We start from the raw sequence: 14,430 nt of genomic DNA, 5'->3' as shown, positions 1-14,430 counted from the left end.
TTTCAGTTAACAGTCCATTTATTTCATCTCATTGTGTTCTTGCAAACGTTCTTAGCGGTCTTCCACATCAGCTCTAAATTCTCTGTTTGCTTTCAATGCTGTGCCCCGGGCCCCCTGTTTTGCAGTAGCATCTTACTGTGTAGCCATGATCTGCCTCAGTGTTGCATTACAGACACAATCGTTCCTGGCTCCTCTGTCTGCTTTGAAGCTGCTCTCTCCATGTGCCCCGCACTCAGAACTTCCTCTGTGCAGGTTTGCTCCTGGAGCAAGTCTTAGGAGCACACTGTCTCATGGGCCTCATGGCTCCTTCAATGGCACCCTCAGCTGATACCGATCTCACTCCTCCCCGTTCTCTGTGATGAACCCCCTCCCCCAGTGCTCCGCAGTCCTGCTGGGGTATCTCTAAAAGACCGCTTTTATTTATCTAGCTTGGGATTCGCTGGGATTTCTGTGCTAAGACATCCTTACTGGGTGCTCATTCAATTTTAATCTCCTCTCTTCAAACACACCTCACCCAGCTGACACCACCGTCTCACCTCAGGGCTCTCAAACACCCGCGTCAGTCTCCTGTCTTCTGCCATCCCTGTCTGGCTTCACCGAGTCTCTAGCCAGAGAATCTTCCAGTTTCAGCTCTAAATTCTTCCTCAGCTATATCTAAGGTATTATTTAGTGTTTGTTGAGTTCTAAATCTTAATGAACGCTTTTTATTCTATTTGTTTGATATTTAAAATGTGACTGACTTTTTTACTTATTTTTCTAAATTAAAAAAAAGAAAACCCTTGTTCTATGTCGTCAGCCATTTTAACACTCCTAGTTTACAATCTAAGGTCCTGGAAAGTCTAATCCTGCTGCGTCTGGGCCTGTAGACTCCTGTTCACACTTCCCCCAACCCCCGTGTCTTAAAGGATTTAAGATTTCGACATCTTCAACAGAGCTGTCATCTGGGGAAAGCCACTGTAACCTGTGTCTGTTTCGGACACAGTAAAATTGGCCCAGACCAAAGTTTATATTATTTCTTAGCCTGGGGAATCTCTAGGTTGTACAGGATCTATTTATGTAAACCAGGACCTACCAGAGGGTCATGATGGTGGCTTTGAATTCTTAAAGGAAAAACTTCCCTCTCTTGAGCCAGAGTTCAGCTCAGAACAAGTCAGCTTCCTTTCTGTGTTTCTATGCTACAGATGGGCTTTTTATAACCTATAATATTTGCAAGATAGTATTGTCCTTCCGGGATCCTGGCTTTATGTTAATGTCTTGGTTCCTCCACATCAGATCTCACAAGCTCCAGACTTAATTTTCCCATCCCTAGCGATTAGTAAAACCCAATCCTCTAAGAGCAAAGGTTCTCGACCGAGGGAACTGTGAGGGTCGGCGCAGACTTACCTTCCTAGTTTTTGGTTCTGTCTTAGCCTCTAAGTAACAACCACTGTTTCCTGTTAGACACCAAGCACTACGCTAAGCATGTATTATGCTAAGCATTTATTACACACATTAGTGCATTTCACTGCTGTCACTTGCTATACCCAGCCAGAGAGAACTGAGGAGCAAGGAGAGAAAATGACAGAGCCAAGGTCTCAAGGCCAGTAAGTGAACAAACTCAGATTTGAAAATTGGGCAAACGAGCTTCAGAGGCCAGGTTATCGTCAGTTGTTTTCATGTTGTCTTGATTAGAGTAGTTAGGAGTTTTTCACTGTCTTGTAGGACTGGAGATCAAACCTGGGCTTCATGCAAGCCAGACAAGCAAGATCCACGGCACTGAGACCCAGTCTCATTTAGGCATGTTTTTGACTGGAAACTATTTAGTCTTCACATTGCCGTTTCAATAAATCCGGAGAATGACTCCTACATATGTTTTTAATCAAACAGATATTCTCCAATTACTGGTAACTGGTGCCGTAGAGAAAAAGTCACACTCCGTACCTTGTGAGAGAAGCCACTCCAGGTGAGAAGCCACTCTTGAGGCTCCAAGAGAGAAGCCACTCTTCAGGGTCCACATTAGAAGCCAGCTCTTTCGGTTCTGTTAGAAGTCATCTCTTCCGGTTCTACGCTCAAAGCCACTCTTCAGGCTCCATGTGAGGGCTTTTTCTAACTCAAAGCACAGGACTTAGCACTGGGGAAATTTTAGTAGATCATCAGAGCAATCATGTAACTGATCTTTTCCAAGGTGTGGTCTGTGGAAGATCTCCATTGGAATTAATGTAAGAACTTCCTAAAAACGCAGGTGTGAGGGCCAACCCCAAACCCAATAACTCAGAGTTCACCTGCCAAGTCCAGGATTCTACCTTTACGTTTAAAAAACTCTTTACTTGGTCCTGATTATAAAGACCACTGAGCTCAAGAAGTGCTCGCTGGTGATTATACAGGCACTCGGAGAAGCAAAGTCCTCTGAGGAGCGACTCCTGTAGTAACACAGCTTCAAAGTGCTGTTCCCTTTTCCCACCCTAAACTTGGTGATGGGAAGTTGACCCTTCCCAGAGGTCTTACATCTTTATGATGTACGATGAATGTACTCAAAAGATCCACCCATCATTTTATGTATCGGACTTCATGAGCTCCCGATGTGTTCACCATCTTTCTCTCCTGAGCTATGACCTTGATCTTTGTTGGCTCGGGAGGACACACTAGTTCTGAAGTGAATCTGCCCTTCCCATGGGAACACCTATAGCTTCCTAAATAAAACCCGCAGAGCTCCTTTTGTTCATAGAGGGCAGTGCTCTACAATCACCTCCCACATGTCCCTCACAAATCAAGGTATAGTACCCAAACAATCACTAAAAGCGGAACACATAGGCTGCGCATCATGGCATGTGCGTGTAATCCCAGCCCTAGGGAAGCAGGGGCAGAGGATCAGGGGTTCAAAGTCGTCTACGGCTACATAAAAATTTTGAGGCCAACTGGGGCTACATAAGACTCTCCCTCAACAACAATAAATAGAAAAACAAATCAAGCCAATTGGGCATGGTGACACACACCTTTAGACTCAGTACTCAGGAGACAGAGACAAGTAGATCTCTGAATTTGAGGCTCGCCTGGACTAGACAGTGAGTTCCAGGTAAGCTAGGGACTCAAATGATCTGTCTCAAGATTATTAATGAATTCAAACCCAACCAATGACAGTAAAACGTAGTTTCTTCTAGCTGCTGCCATGTGTCAGTCAAGTTTCTCAAGAAGGTAATGTGAAAAGTAGGACTTGGACTCTCTCTCTCTCTCTCTCCCTCTCTCCCTCCTCCCCTCCCTCTCTCCCTCCTTCCCTCCCTCTCTTCCTCTCAAGCTCCAGAGAGGCCTCCCCTCTCCGGCTGAAGAACTTTAACCCTTTGATGTTTTTCTGCAGGCGTCCATCCGTCTGTCTGAGGGGCGAATGTTTCAATCTTCTCGGGCTTCCATGCTTTGGGGCATGAATCCCCAGCACTGACCTGCACGCTTAGTTAATATGGAATCTCAAGCCTCCCGACTGCGCTCTGGAATCTAAAAACAGCATCAGTCTTCGTTTGACCCACTTCTTCCCCCTCTAGTCTGGCTCCTGCCTGTCTGCCTCTCTCCTCTCTCTCTCTCTCTCTCTCTCTCTCTCTCTCTCTCTCTCTCTCCCCCCCCCCCCCCCCCGCTCTTTGTCTCCTCTTTCTTTCACCTTGGGCTCACACCTGATGCTGTATCTAAGTTTTCACGGACATGGAAGCGTCATCTCCCAAGACTGCTGTGGGGCTGTTACAGATGGGAACTGACGCTTCTCAACTGTTAGGAGCCACACTGTTTCCTAACCACAGGATCTCCAAGGAAATTAGGAAACCAGAGAGTCTGAGGATATGAGGATGCTAGAATTGAGTGTTCTAGTTCCATATCTATTGTCGTAATAAAGCATTCTGACTAAAAGCTCCCTAAGCAAGAAAGGGGTTTATTTACCTTATAATCCTAGGACCTGACCCTCGGATCCCAGCCCGCAGCAGCTCTCTGCTCCCAAACCCCGTGGGAGAGAGACCTCACCGCCTGGTCAGGTGGGCACTCCTGAGGCTGCAGAGCGGAGGAGACCACCAACACTGCTCACCCCTGCCCACATCCCTGGCCCAAGAGGAAACTGTATAAGGCCTCTGGGTTCCCGTGGGGGAGGGCCCAGGAGCGGCAGGACCCCTGCGCCTGAGACACCGCCGGAACCTGAAGGAAACAGACCGGATAAACAGTTCTCTGCACCCAAATCCCGTGGGAGGGAGAGCTGAACCTTCAGAGAGGCAGACATGCCTGGGAAACCAGAAGAGACTGCACTCTGCACACACATCTCGGACGCCAGAGGAAAACACCAAATGCCATCTGGAACCCTGGTGTACGGAGGCTCCCGGAAAGAGCGGCGCAGATCTTCTCGGTTGTTGCCACCGCGGAGAGGACTTAGGCAGTACCCCACGAGCACACTTGAGCCTCGGAACCTCAGGTAGGACCAACTTTTCCCCTGCAAGTGACCTGCCTGGTGAACTCAAGACACAGGCCCACAGGAACAGCTGAAGACCTGTAGAGAGGAAAAACTACACGCCCGAAAGCAGAACACTCTGTCCCCATAACTGGCTGAAAGAAAACAGGAAAACAGGTCTACAGCACTCCTGACACACAGGCTTATAGGACAGTCTAGCCACTGTCAGAAATAGCAGAACAAAGTAACACTAGAGATAATCTGATGGCGGGAAGCAAGCGCAGGAACCCAAGCAACAGAAACCAAGACTACATGGCATCATCGGAGCCCAATTCTCCCACCAAAATAAACATGGAATATCCAAACACACCAGAAAAGCAAGATCTAGTTTCAAAATCATATTTGATCATGATGCTGGAGGACTTCAAGAAAGATGTGAAGAACTCCCTTAGAGAACAAGTAGAAGCCTACAGAGAGGAATCGCAAAAATGCCTGAAAGAATTCCAGGAAAACACAATCAAACAGTTGAAGGAATTAAAAATGGAAATAGAAGCAATCAAGAAAGAACACATGGAAACAACCCTGGATATAGAAAACCAAAAGAAGAGACAAGGAGCTGTAGATAGAAGCCTCACCAACAGAATACAAGAGATGGAAGAGAGAATCTCGGGAGCAGAAGATTCCCTAGAAATCATTGACTCAACTGTCAAAGATAATGTAAAGCGGAAAAAGCTACTGGCCCAAAACATACAGGAAATCCAGGACTCAATGAGAAGATCAAACCTAAGGATAATAGGTATAGAAGAGAGTGAAGACTCCCAGCTCAAAGGACCAGTAAATATCTTCAACAAAATCATAGAAGAAAACTTCCCTAACCAAAAAAAAAGAGATACCCATAGGCATACAAGAAGCCTACAGAACTCCAAATAGATTGGGCCAGAAAAGAAACACCTCCCGTCACATAATAGCCAAAACACCAAACGCACAAAATAAAGAAAGAATATTAAAAGCAGTAAGGGAAAAAGGTCAAGTAACATATAAAGGCAGACCTATCAGAATCACACCAGACTTTTCGCCAGAAACTATGAAGGCCAGAAGATCCTGGACAGATGTCATACAGACCCTAAGAGAACACAAGTGCCAGCCCAGGTTACTGTATCCTGCAAAACTCTCAATTAACATAGATGGAGAAACCAAGATATTCCATGACAAAACCAAATTTACACAATATCTTTCTACAAATCCAGCACTACAAAGGATAATAAAGGGTAAAGCCCAACATAAGGAGGCAAGCTATACCCTAGAAGAAGCAAGAAACTAATCGTCTTGGCAACAAAACAAAGAGAAGAAAAGCACACAAACATAACCTCACATCCAAATATGAATATAACAGGAAGCAATAATCACTATTCCTTAATATCTCTCAACATCAATGGCCTCAACTCCCCAATAAAAAGACATAGATTAACAAACTGGATACGCAACGAGGACCCTGCATTCTGCTGCCTACAGGAAACACACCTCAGAGACAAAGACAGACACTACCTCAGAGTGAAAGGCTAGAAAACAACTTTCCAAGCAAATGGTCAGAAGAAGCAAGCTGGAGTAGCCATTCTAATATCAAATAAAATCAATTTTCAATTAAAGGTCATCAAAAAAGATAAGGAAGGACACTTCATATTCATCAAAGGAAAAATCCACCAAGATGAACTCTCAATCCTAAATATCTATGCCCCAAATACAAGGGCACCTACATACGTAAAAGAAACCTTACTAAAGCTCAAAACACACATTGCACCTCACACAATAATAGTGGGAGATTTCAACACCCCACTCTCATCAATGGACAGATCATGGAAACAGAAATTACACAGAGACGTAGACAGACTAAGAGAAGTCATGAGCCAAATGGACTTAACAGATATTTATAGAACATTCTATCCTAAAGCAAAATGATATACCTTCTTCTCAGCTCCTCATGGTACTTTCTCCAAAATTGACCATATAGTTGGTCAAAAAACGGGCCTCAACAGGTACAGAAAGATAGAAATAATCCCATGCGTGCTATCAGACCACCACGGCCTAAAACTGGTCTTCAATAACAATAAGGGAAGAATGCCCACATATATGTGGAAATTGAACAATGCTCTACTCAATGATAACCTAGTCAAGGAAGAAATAAAGAAAGAAATTAAAAACTTTTTAGAATTTAATGAAAATGAAGGTACAACATACCCAAACTTATGGGACACAATGAAAGCTGTGCTAAGAGGAAAACTCATAGCGCTGTGTGCCTGCAGAAAGAAACAGGAAAGAGCATATGTCACCAGCTTGACAGCACACCTAAAAGCTCTAGAGCAAAAAGAAGCAAATACACCCAGGAGGAGTAGAAGGCAGGAAATAATCAAACTCAGAGCTGAAATCAACCAAGTAGAAACAAAAAGGACCATAGAAAGAATCAACAGAACCAAAAGTTGGTTCTTTGAGAAAATCAACAAGATAGATAAACCCTTAGCCAGACTAACGAGAGGACCCAGAGAGTGTGTCCAAATTAACAAAATCAGAAATGAAAAGGGAGACATAACTACAGATTCAGAGGAAATTCAAAAAATCATCAGATCTTACTATAAAAGCCTATATTCAACAAAACTTGAAAATCTACAGGAAATGGACAATTTCCTAGACAAATATCAGGTACCAAAGTTAAATCAGGAACAGATAAACCAGTTAAACAACCCCATAACTCCTAAGGAAATAGAAGCAGTCATTAAAGGTCTCCCAACCAAAAAGAGCCCAGGTCCAGATGGGTTTAGTGCAGAATTCTATCAAACCTTCATAGAAGACCTCATACCAATATTATCCAAACTATTCCACAAAATTGAAACACAATTACTCTTATACCTAAACCACACAAAGACCCAACAAAGAAAGAGAACTTCAGACCAATTTCCCTTATGAATATCGACGCAAAAATACTCAATAAAATTCTGGCAAACCGAATCCAAGAGCACATCAAAACAATCATCCACCATGATCAAGTAGGCTTCATCCCAGGCATGCAGGGATGGTTTAATATACGGAAAACCATCAACGTGATCCATTATATAAACAAACTGAAAGAACAAAACCACATGATCATTTCATTAGATGCTGAGAAAGCATTTGACAAAATTCAACACCCCTTCATGATAAAAGTCCTGGAAAGAATAGGAATTCAAGGCCCATACCTAAACATAGTAAAAGCCATATACAGCAAACCAGTTGCTAACATTAAACTAAATGGAGAGAAACTTGAAGCAATCCCACTAAAATCAGGGACTAAACAAGGCTGCCCACTCTCTCCCTACTTATTCAATATAGTTCTTGAAGTTCTAGCCAGAGCAATCAGACAACAAAAGGAGGTCAAGGGGATACAGATCGGAAAAGAAGAAGTCAAAATATCACTATTTGCAGATGATATGATAGTTTATTTAAGTGATCCCAAAAGTTCCACCAGAGAACTACTAAAGCTGATAAACAACTTAGCAAAGTGGCTGGGTATAAAATTAACTCAAATAAATCAGTAGCCTTCCTCTACACAAAAGAGAAACAAGCCGAGAAAGAAATTAGGGAAACGACACCCTTCATAATAGACCCAAATAATATAAAGTACCTTGGTGTGACTTTAACCAAGCAAGTAAAAGATCTGTACAATAAGAACTTCAAGACACTGAAGAAAGAAACTGAAGAAGACCTCAGAAGATGGAAAGATCTCCCATGCTCATGGATTGGCAGGATTAATATAGTAAAAATGGCCATTTTACCAAAAGCAATCTACAGATTCAATGCAATCCCCATCAAAATACCAATCCAATTCTTCAAAGAGTTAGACAGAACAATTTGCAAATTCATCTGGAATAACAAAAAACCCAGGATAGCTAAAGCTATCCTCAACAATAAAAGGACTTCAGGGGGAATCACTATCCCTGAACTCAAGCAGTATTACAGAGCAATAGTGATAAAAACTGCATGGTATTGGTACAGAGACAGACAGGTAGACCAATGGAATAGAATTGAAGACCCAGAAATGAACCCACACACTTATGGTCACTTGATTTTTGACAAAGGAGCCAAAACCATCCAATGGAAAAAAGATAGCATTTTCAGCAAATGGTGCTGGTTCAACTGGAGGTCAACATGTAGAAGAATGCAGATCGATCCATGCTTATCACCCTGTACAAAGCTTAAGTCCAAGTGGATCAAGGACCTCCACATCAAACCTGATACACTCAAACTAATAGAAGAAAAACTAGGGAAGCATCTGGGCACTGGAAAAAATTTCCTGAACAAAACACCAATGGCTTATGCTCTAAGATCAAGAATTGACAAATGGGATCTCATAAAACTGCAAAGCTTCTGTAAGGCAAAGGACACTGTGGTTAGGACAAAACGGCAACCAACAGATTGGGAAAAGATCTTTACCAATCCTACAACAGATAGAGGCCTTATATCCAAAATATACAAAGAACTCAAGAAGTTAGACCGCAGGGAGACAAATAACCCTATTAAAAAATGGGGTTCAGAGCTAAACAAAGAATTCACAGCTGAGGAATGCCGAATGGCTGAGAAACACCTAAAGAAATGTTCAACATCTTTAGTCATAAGGGAAATGCAAATCAAAACAACCCTGAGATTTCACCTCACACCAGTGAGAATGGCTAAGATCAAAAACTCAGGTGACAGCAGATGCTGGCGAGGATGCGGAGAAAGAGGAACACTCCTCCATTGTTGGTGGGATTGCAGACTGGTAAAACCATTCTGGAAATCAGTCTGGAGGTTCCTCAGAAAATTGGACATTGAACTGCCTGAGGATCCAGCTATACCTCTCTTGGGCATATACCCAAAAGATGCCTCAACATATAAAAGAGACATGTGCTCCACTATGTTCATCGCAGCCTTATTTATAATAGCCAGAAGCTGGAAAGAACCCAGATGCCCTTCAACAGAGGAATGGATACAGAAAATGTGGTACATCTACACAATGGAATATTACTCAGCTATCAAAAACAACGGCTTTATGGAATTCGTAGGCAAATGGTTGGAACTGGAAAATATCATCCTGAGTGAGCTAACCCAAACACAGAAAGACATACATGGTATGCACTCACTGATAAGTGGCTATTAGCCCAAATGCTTGAATTACCCTAGATGCCTAGAACAAATGAGACTCAAGACGGATGATCAAAATGTGAATGCTTCACTCCTTCTCTAATAGGGGAACAAGAATACCCTTGTCAGGGAAGAGAGAGGCAAAGATTAAAACAGAGACTGAAGGAACTCCCATTCAGAGCCTGCCCCACATGTGGCCCATACATATACAGCCACCCAATTAGACAAGATGGATGAAGCAAAGAAGTGCAGACCGACAGGAGCCGGATGTAGATCTCTCCTGAGAGACACAGCCAGAATACAGCAAATACAGAGGCGAATGCCAGCAGCAAACCACTGAACTGAGAATAGGACCCCCGTTGAAGGAATCAGAGAAAGAACTGGAAGAGCTTGAAGGGGCTCGAGACCCCATATGTACAACAATGCCAAGCAACCAGAGCTTCCAGGGACTAAGCCACTACCTAAAGACTATGCACTACTGGACTCTGACCTCATAGGTAGCAATGAATATCCTAGTAAGAGCACCAGTGGAAGGGGAAGCCCTGGGTCCTGCTAAGACTGAACCCCCAGTGAACTAGACTGTTGGGGGGAGGGTGGCAATGGGGGGAGGGTTGGGAGGGGAACACCCATAAGGAAGGGGAGGGGGGAGGGGGATGTTTGCCCGGAAACCAAAGAATTATTATTAAGTATTAAATAAATTTAAAAAAAAAATCCTGTTGTCTGGGCCCACCTGAGCCCAACAAGACCAGTAGTGTCTCTCATGGAACCAGGACATGATAGGGTGGGGTTTTTTTGTTTGTTTGTTTTGGGTTTTGTTTTGTTTTGTTTTGTTTGTCTGTTTGCTTTATAGAGATGGGGGTCTCTTGGAATCTTGCCCAGCCTCTGACTCACTACATAACATAATCTGGCCTTGAGCTCCCGACCCCCCTGCATTCACCTCCTGAGTGCTGCAGTTACAAGCATGAGCCATCAGACCTGACTAATACATGACAATTTTTGTTTTGTTTTTAGGATTCACTACAAAATTGTTTTGAATAAACCCTATTAATTATTAAAAATAAATAAATAAAAAAAATAATCCTAGGACCCATCCCACCATTGACGGAACTCAAGCAGGAACCGGAAGGCAGGCCTGCTTACTAATCTACACAGCATCACCTCTGACCAAGGAGGTCACTTCACAGCCAAAGAAGTACAGCAGGAACCATGGAAAATGGTGCTTACTCGCTGGCTCACGGGCTGGCTTACACACAGCTTCCTTCTTTCCATAGTTTAGGACCACCTTCACAGGGATGGTGCTACCCATGGTGGAGTGGGATCTCCTTTACCAAATGGCAACCAAGAAAATCTACCACCACCAGCACCACCAGCAGCACCAGCACCAGCACCACCACCACCACCATCACCACCATCACTAGCACCACCACCACCGCCATCACCAGCAGCAGCAACAGGCATGCCCAGTGGCCAACATGATTCACACAGTTCCTCATATGAGGCCTGCCTCTCAGATGACAGCCTCTAGACTGTCAAAAATGATGGTTAAAGCTACCCAGGCTACAATATATTATGCTCTGAATCTGACATAACCAAACAGTCCCCACTGACCTGTGAACACTCACACACTTGCTTCTCAGCTAGAAGAGTTATTCTGGAAAATGGAGGTAGAGCCTAGTTGGTAGATGTAGGTCAGCAGGTCATGAAGGTTGGTGCACCTAGTTCCTGTTGTGCTTCTTGCTTCCTAGTCCACCACCATGTGGACAGTCTTTTCCATAGGCTCCTGCCAGCACGGGCTGAACGGCGATGCCACCGCTTATCCACAAGGATGAGCTGAGATCTAAACCAAGATTTCCACCTTTAACTTGTTTCCGGTAGATATTTATTAATGTTACACAGACGTAACTACCACTTAGTGGTGTCCTTCCTGTAGAACCACGTGTTTGTTTGCTAAAATGCACATTTTGAAGAAAAGGAATATACCAGTTCAAGTGTAATCTGGGAACGCCAGACTCAGGTATTAATTCTTCGACCAAGTCCTGACTTCTTTCTCCTTATCAGTATGTGATCTCTGTCGGCTTTGTCTCAGATTTGTTCTCCTCAGTCTACACAGATGGCTGCAATAGTTCAGGCTGCCCCTGTTCAGTTCCAATGGCAGTGCCAGAATTGATCTTCTAGGCTAGTATTGATCAGGAAATGTACCTGAACCTAGAGCTGTTGCCAAGGAGATGGAGTGACCTCCACTTGGCTGTTAAACAGGAAAAGGATGCTAGAGAGTGAAGCATAGCAAATATCTGTAATACTACCACCGAAGTGCTGGGGTTGCAGCTTATGTCTTGCATGCTCAAGGCTTAGAATCAGAACCCAGCACTGAGAGCAACAATGACCTTTATTTTTAGTATTGTGATTAGTGGACTGGAGAGATGGCTCAGCGGTTAAGAGCACTGATTGCTTTTCCAGAGGTCCTGAGTTCAATTCCCAGCAACCAGATGGTGGCTCACAACCATCTGTAATGGGTTCCAGTGCCCTCTTCTGGTGTGTCTGAAGACCACAACAGTGCACTCGTTAATATAAAATGAGTAAACAAATCTCTTTTTCTAAAAAAAAAAAGTATTGATTAGTATGTACACCATAAGATAGGTACTAACATGAATATTTTGTGATTGTTAAAACAAATCAGTGAAGATGGTGACAGGGAAATGAGCATTGAAGTCTCCTTGCTGTCAAAGCCATTCTTACTCCATTTTGTTTTCAAGCCATTCCATTCTACAAACCTTTTTTTAAAAATGATTTATTTATTTTATGTATATAAACACTTTATCTGCATGTACACCTTCATGCCAGAAGAGAGCATCAGCTCAGATCTCGTTACAGATTGTGAGCTACCATGTGGTTGTTGAGTATTAAACTCAGGACCTCTGGAAGAGCAGTGTTCTTAGCTGCTGAGCCATCTCTCCAGCCCATCTACAAACCTTTTAAGCTCAAATATGCAGATGTTGTCCATGTTTTTGTCCCTTAGCTCCTGCATCCAATTGGCATCACATCCCCATTTTCATTTTACCACACCCAGAGCATGCACATCAGTCTCTATCTTCTACATTTGCTCCTGCCTTCCATCCTGTCACCTCAGACCTAAGTGACTCTTGTCGCCTCTCTCCTGATTGATGACAGTAGCTTCCTGGTGGGTGTTAGAGCCTCCATGATAGGATCACACATGATCAGGATCAGCTAGGGCATGGCCATGTGTCTACTTCATCTAACAGGATGGCTTCTGTTGTTTGTTTCTGTTTTTGTTTTGTTGTTGCTTGTTTTTTCTTTTAACTCCATGCCACCATTTATAAGTCACATGCTTTTTCAAGCATGATATGTTCAGCCTCTTGAAGAATTGGAGGTCCCGAGAATAATGAACCTGGCAATATCACCCCACAAGAACAACAGATAAACCATGTGACTGCTCCCACCCCATCAGGGCACACACTTCAGTTTGCTTCTGTCCTCGCCTCTTTAAAAGCTAAATAAAAATGATTGCTCAGTGGTAAATTCACCTGCTGAATTTGTGTGTGTACATATGTGTGTGTATATGTGCATACATGTGTGTTTACATGTGTGTGAATATGTGTGTGTGAATGTGTGTGTGTGTGTGTGTATGTGTACATGTCTTCATGTCTGCTGCAAACCTGACAACATGGATTCAATTCCTGTAATGGACAGAAGGAAAAGTCAAGGTCTCAAAGGTCTTCTGATCTCTACATGCACATTCTAGCATGTGTGGGCCCACATGTGCATGGACACACACATACACACCCATACATGTAGACACACATACATGCACCCACACACACACAAGTGCACACATACATATACATGCACATGACACACATGCACACAAATGCACAGTACACATGTACCCACATACACAAATGTGCACACACACATGCACATACACATGCACATATGCACACATGCACATACATATATTCACACACATGCATGCACACAGAGAATATCCTTTTTATCTTCTCCTCTCCACATTCTTTTTTTTTATGACAGAGTCTCCTGTAGTCACGGTTAGCCTGCAACTCACCATGTAGCCAAAAATGACCTTGATTCTTGATCTTCCTGCCTCCACTACCCAAATGCTGGGCTGGCAGGTAATCACCGCCATGCCTGGGTGTGCTTTACAAACACAAAAAAGAATTCTATCATGTGGCTGTACCTGGTGTATTTAATCCAACACCTATTGGAAGACTTTAACCTCTAGTCATTTGTTGCTGTAAGCATTAGATTGACAAGTAATTTGTCATAAATATTACCTCATCATATTATAATTGCATACATGTGCACACACAAATAAGAATAAATGCTAGAATTTGAATTGCAGGGTCAAATAGTTTATACTAAATGAAGTTTTCAATTGCAAAATATATCTTATGGGAAGAGATTAAAGACAGCTCTGCTTATGCGTGCAATCCATCAGCTGAGTCCTATTGGTATTTTGCACCACTCTGACTATACAGTAAGTGCCATCAGGAGTATTTCTTGCTTACTAGTACATCTTTGGCGTCTAGCATCATATGGTAATGAGTAGCTGCTAAAGGAGAAAAGGAAGTATTCTCTTGAATGTAGACTAAGGCCTGGATACTATGACCTTAGATGGGTCTTGAGCACCAACAGCTCTGATTCAATGATCTCAGTGAATGAGAAATCGTCAGGGGGACTAGAACAATAGCTCAGTAGTGAAAAGCAGTGTTGCTCTTGCAAAGAGTGAGGCTTGTCTTCCTAGTACCCACCTGGCAGCTCAGAACCAATTATAACTGTAGTTCCAAGGGACCCGAGGCCTTCTTCTGGTTCTCCAGGCACCAGACAGGCATGTGGTGCACAGACACGCAAGT

The sequence above is a fragment of the Rattus norvegicus genome, chromosome 9 (assembly GCF_036323735.1).
Source record: "Rattus norvegicus strain BN/NHsdMcwi chromosome 9, GRCr8, whole genome shotgun sequence".
NCBI lineage: Eukaryota > Metazoa > Chordata > Mammalia > Rodentia > Muridae > Rattus > Rattus norvegicus.
Note: the sequence above shows the minus strand (reverse complement) of the source record.